Raw genomic sequence first — 6,000 nt, forward strand, 5'->3', positions numbered from 1 at the left:
AGTTGGTTGGCCACAGACTGAGACCTTTGAAACCATGAGCCAAAATAAACTTTTTCTCTTCAAAATAGTTCTTGTCAGATATTTTTGTCACTGTTATGAAAAGCAAAATGATTTTTTTGTTTTAATATCATAACAGTTGTGAATGTTATATTCCAGAATAAGAGAAAAATCTTTATCACAGCCTCATGTAAAATATGGGATTTATGCCAGCCAACTTAAAGAAAAATCAGACCTCCCATAGGGAGTCTTGGACACCATCAGAACCTGTGGAAACAACAATTTTATCAGCAAAGTGAAAATGAATTGTATTTATTGGCAAAAGATGATGCTGTGGTTTTTCTCAATCAAGAACAATTGGTTGAAAAGAAGTAAAACACCAAGACAAAAATTCCTTTCACATGACGTATTTTGATTAGATTTCTGGACCCTCAAATATCATAAGATCCATACTTTCCCCAGGACTCATCATTGCCTGATGATAATTACAAAGGTATGGTAATAGAGGGCCTTAAATCAAACATGCACGGTAGATCTGCTGTCACTGCAAGAACCATCTCATTGCAAGCTGGCAGGGAAGGATATGCTTGCCTTTCAACTGGCAGAGAAGTCTTCTTGGCTGGAATAGCTACTAACTCTGCCTTAAATCTTCCTGAGTTATGCCCTGTTAGAGTAATTTGGTTAATGGAAAATGTCTGTCTTTGAAGAACTCTTTTTGGAGTGTTAGTGTCATTTTCAGGTGGCTAAGGAAGATCTTCAGGGCTGCAGTGCTTCTTGGCTGCCTGCAAAGCCCCCACTGACCAACAATACCATCTAAAGTGTCCACCTAGACAAAGGGCCATCCAATGGTATGCCAGCCACCCTCTCTTGCCAAATAGTATACATGAGCAAAGTGTTTTTGAGAGAATGAGAAATCTCCAGGAAAGCAGACAACATTTATGGCAGACTCCCAGCTCAGAGTGGGTAGATTTTTATCTCAAGAACTGTGGAATAGAAGCATCCCCAAAGGATAATTGATCAATCATTTTTATTTTAAAAATAAATTCATGTGACAAGCCACGTGAGGGGAATATGTAGTGGACAAGAAAAGAATCAAAATAGAAATTCTTTCACTATTCAGACTGAAATATCAGTTGGAACACCATGTGTTCAAATTTAATAAGATTTATTTATTTATTTTAAAATAAAATTTATAATAAAATCACAATGAATCTGTTATGGTTTGGATATGTACCCAAAAGCTCCCATATTAATTCAGGAGTGTTCAGAGGTGAAATGATTGAGTTGTGAGAAGCATAAACTAATCAATCTATTCTAGTTTGAACAGACCCACTGGATAGTAGCTATATGTAAGTGGGGCATGACTGGAGGAGGTGGGTTACTAGGATTTTGCCCTAGAAGGGTTCATCTTCACTGAGGCCCATTCCTCCTCCTTCCTCTGCTTTCTGACTGCCATGTGGTGAGCAGCTTCCCTGTGCCATGACCTTCTGCCATGATGTTCTGTCTTACCTTTATCCCAAGCAATGGAGTCAGCCAAGTATGGACCAAACCTCTGAAATCATAAGCCAAAATAACTTTGCCTCCTCTGGGTTGTTCTTGTAATATATTTTGGTAACAGTGACAAAAAGTTGACTAAAGAATTTAATATGGTTTCTCAGTATTTGTTATTACTTGGATATGTGGTATCCCCCAAAAGCTCATGTGTAAGACAATGCATGGTTGAGAGGTGAAATTATTGGGTTATGAGAGCCTTAACATAATCAGTGAATCAGTTCCTGTTTAGGGATGAACAGAGTGGTAGCATAAGGCAGGAAGGGTGTGACCAGAATAGGTTGGTCATTGAGATCATGCCTTTGGGTATATATTTTGTCTGGAGAGTAGGTAGCACTCTCTGCTTCCTGTTGTGATGTCTTGAGCCACTTTCCTTCACCACTCTTCCACCATGATGTTCAGACTCACTTTGAGCCTTGAGGAATAGAGTCAGGCATCTATGGACTGAGATCTCTGAAACCATGAACCCCCAAATAAACTTTTTCTCTTCTAATTGTTTTTGTTAAGTCTTCCGGTTGCAGCAGCAAAAAAAGCTAGTTAAGCCAGGTGTAGTGGTGCAAGCCTGTAAAAAACTGCCCACTGTGAGCTGGGAATCTGCCATCTATGTTGTCTGCTTTACTGGAGATTTCTCATTCTCTCAAAAACACTTTGCTCATGTATACTACAGCTCAGGAGGCTGAGACAGGAAGATCACAAGTTTAAAGCCAGCCTCAGCAAAAACAAGGCGCTAAACAACTCAGTGAGACCCTGTCTCTAAATACAATACAAAAAATAGGACTGGGGATGTGGCACAGTGGTTGAGTACCCCCGAGTTCAATCCCCTGTAGCCGCCACCCCCCCAAAAGCTAGCTAAAACAGTATTTTAAAATTCTTATTCATCTTATTTTAAATCACAAAATTATATTTCCTTAACCTTTAAAGTGCTAATCTACTAGTATAAAATGAGACAGTCTTTAATTTTATCCTGAAATGGAGGTTAAATTACTTTGTCTACACAAACAAACTTCTACCAAAATACATCAGTCAATTAATAAAACAAGCTGATAGCATTGGAGGGAATAAAAAATCAATCTCCTAGAAGTGACTTCTTTTTGTTTTGTTCTTCCTGTTCTAGCTCAATTCAACCTTAATTGGCCTCTAGTTCCTGCTTTCCTCTTGTCTCTGAGTCCCTCATCTAATCCTGGTCTCATTATGTTTTGTTGGCTTTACCAATTCTCCTGTATCCAATGATTCACTTCTGTTTTATCTCTACTTCTTCACTGAACACTACATGTCTTCAAGTTTGCCCTTCTCCCTTGTGCGGCTTACTACTTCATAATATCCTCAAGTACCCCAAACTGACAATTACAAATACTCATAAATAATTAGAAAATTTCAGTTGCAATAATTAGTACAGGAGTTCCCCAAATATAAACCTAGTCTCTAGGATCTGGTATTATGCCAGATACATGTCTTTTCAAAGTCCATTTTTAAGAATCTAAAATATATACTGATGGGCATTCTCTATTATACATGCTGGGATAAGCCCATCTATTTCTAAGTACTCCCCAGTTTGGGAAAGCTATGACCTGAAACTTATTTGTAAGTAACTTCTTTGTGATAATTCTAAATATTTTTTTTTCTAATTGAAACTAGCATATACAAAACAGTTTAAATCCCAGACCAACTTCAAATATATATCTAGCTCACAAAGTTCCATTCATAGAGAAGATGAATTCTTCCAAGGTATGTCCCCAGTGACCCACCTTCTCTAGTCATGACCCACCTGTTTATAGTTACCACCCAGTTAATCAATACAAACTAGGATGAACAGATTAGGTTGTAGCTCTCATAATCCAATCATTTCACTACTGAACATAACTGTATTAACACAGAAATTTACAGGATACCTCATATCCAAAGCACAACATTCTGCCCCTGGCCCCCAGAAGCTCATATCCATCTCATAATGCAAACTGCATTTAGTTTATGTTCAAGGGTCCCTATATCCTTAACAGTTTCAACATTACCTAAAAGTCCAAGTCCAAAGTCTCCTCTGAGTATCAAGGCAAACTCTTGGCTGTGAGCTCTTGTAAAGATCAAAAGCAAGTTACATATATACAATATACAGTGGAATAGAATGAATATTTCTGTTAGAAAAGGCAGGAATATGGGCTACTTTAGTTAGCTTTTCATTGCTGGGAAAGAAATGTCTAACAAGAGCAACTTAGAGGATGCAAAGTTGATTTGGGATTAAGAGTTTCAGAAGTCTCAGTCTATAGATGGCTGACTCCATTGCTCTAGGCCCAAGAAAAGGTAGCATACCATGATGCAAGGGGCTAGTGGAGGGAAGTTGCTCATGGTATGGTCAGGAAGCAGAAGAGGATAAAGGCAGCAGGAAGAAAATTCCTTCTAGGAACACCTCCAATGACCCACCTTCTCCAGCCACACCCTACCTACCTACAATTATCGCCCAGTCAGTCTATTAAAATTGAGGAGGGCTGAGTATGGTCATGCACACCTAAAATTCCAGCCACTTGGGAGGCTGAGGCAGGAGGATAGCAAGTTCAAAGCCAGCCTCGGTAACAACTTAGCAATACCCTAAGCAACTCAGAAATACCCTATCTCTAATAAAATATTTTTAAAAGGGCTGAGGATGTGGCACAGTGGATAAAAGCCCCTGGGTTCAATCCCTTATAACTCCCCCCCCCAAAAAAAAAAAAACTGTTTAGGTTATCCCTCATAAAATCTAATCACTTTACTTCTGAATATTCCTGCATTTACAGGAACTTTTGGCAGTGGGGTAGGTGAGTGGGGGACACCTCATATCCAAACCATAGCAAGGGCATAGAAAGAAGGGATGGGACAAAAAGAAGACTAAAACCTAGGCAAATAGGTCCCATAACTGTGTGTGGAAGGATATGCTCACCAAAGGGCTGGAGCAGACCCATCCCATTGGCCTTGCTGACTATAGACACATGGCCTCTGTTTTTACCCAGGCTGTCTCCACAGTGGGCAGTTTTTCTCAGCAGACAGTCCATATAACTGGTATCTCTTAATGTAGTCTCCATTTTAAATTAACTTTGCCTTCACAGCTTCATGCATCACCCACTCAGGAGCAGCCCATAGAGATACTGACCCTGCTACATTTTGCCTGGCTTCTCAGAATTTCCTTTGAAATATCAGTGGAAGTCTCCATGACCCGCCCCTTGACTCTAGCATCCTGGAATCTTGCAGAACTAGCACCATGTAGATAACTCCAAGGCCTGCCTCCAGCTCACATTATAGGTGAGACTCCTGAAACCATGGCTGCAGTGGCTTCTGAGTTGCCTGCTGATAGAAGTACCTTGAAACAACTTTCTAGGTTCCCCTATCTGAGCAGGGTGTCCCTATGATATTTTCTCAAAGAAATTTTTTGTTCTACATCCCTGAGCCTGAGAAGAGTGTGGTCTTGCACACACCCATCACCTTTAAAGTCAGCCCCATACAAAATCTCAGGACATGGGGAAAATACAGACAAGGTCTTTGTAAGAATATATAATGAATAGCCTCTACCCAATTCCAATAAGGTCTTCATTTCCCTCTGAAACCTCATGAGTCCAGTCTGCATTCCTATCTGCATTCTGGTCTTCTGAGCTCACACCAGAGTCACCCATTAAAACTGTGCTTACAAAATTCTAAGGCTTCTCCAAACTGTATCTCCAAATTTCTGAAAACTACTCATGTAATCTATTTCCAAAGGCTTTTGAAACACACGGTCAGGTTAGTCACACAAGTGACCCCACTCTCAGGGTCAGTTTTTGTGTTAGTCACCTTGTACTCACCATAACCAACATAACTGAACAGAAACAACTTAGAAAAGGTAGAGTTTATTTTGTCTAATTGTTTCAGATATTTAGTCCAAGGTAGGCCAACTCCATTGTTCTGGGCCCAAAGTGAGACAGCACATCATGGCAGAATGGCATGGTGGTAAAGTACTTCTTTACTCATGGTAGCCAGAAAGCTGAGACTAGGAGAGAAGAGGACATAGGAAAGAAGAACACTTCCAGGGCATGTTCCCAACGAACCACCTCTTCCAACCACAATCCACCTGCTTACTGTTACCACTCAGTCCATTCAAACAAGGTTGGATTACGTTAAAGCACTCACATCATTGCTCTTTGAAACATTCCTGCATTAACACAGATGTTTTAGGGGACACCTCATTCGAACCATAACACCTGGGAAATAACTAACCCACACAAAAATCTTGAATGATTGGTATGAAGAAAGTGAGGCTGACAGAACTTATAGTGAATACAACTAGTAGCATTGGAGTGATGGATCTGAGGTTTAATCTAAGTTTTCTTAAATTTTATGCATGTTCCCCATCAGTGCCACTCATAGATCTACACTTAATTTTTTGTCACAAATTTCATTGAGAATCTCTTTAGAACCACAATTTTATAAGTCTTGCATCATATTAATTTCCTG

This window comes from Marmota monax, unplaced genomic scaffold, assembly GCF_021218885.2.
Source record: "Marmota monax isolate L192 unplaced genomic scaffold, Marmota_monax_Labrador192_F-V1.1 WCK01_AAM20220418_F8-fsc00016, whole genome shotgun sequence".
NCBI lineage: Eukaryota > Metazoa > Chordata > Mammalia > Rodentia > Sciuridae > Marmota > Marmota monax.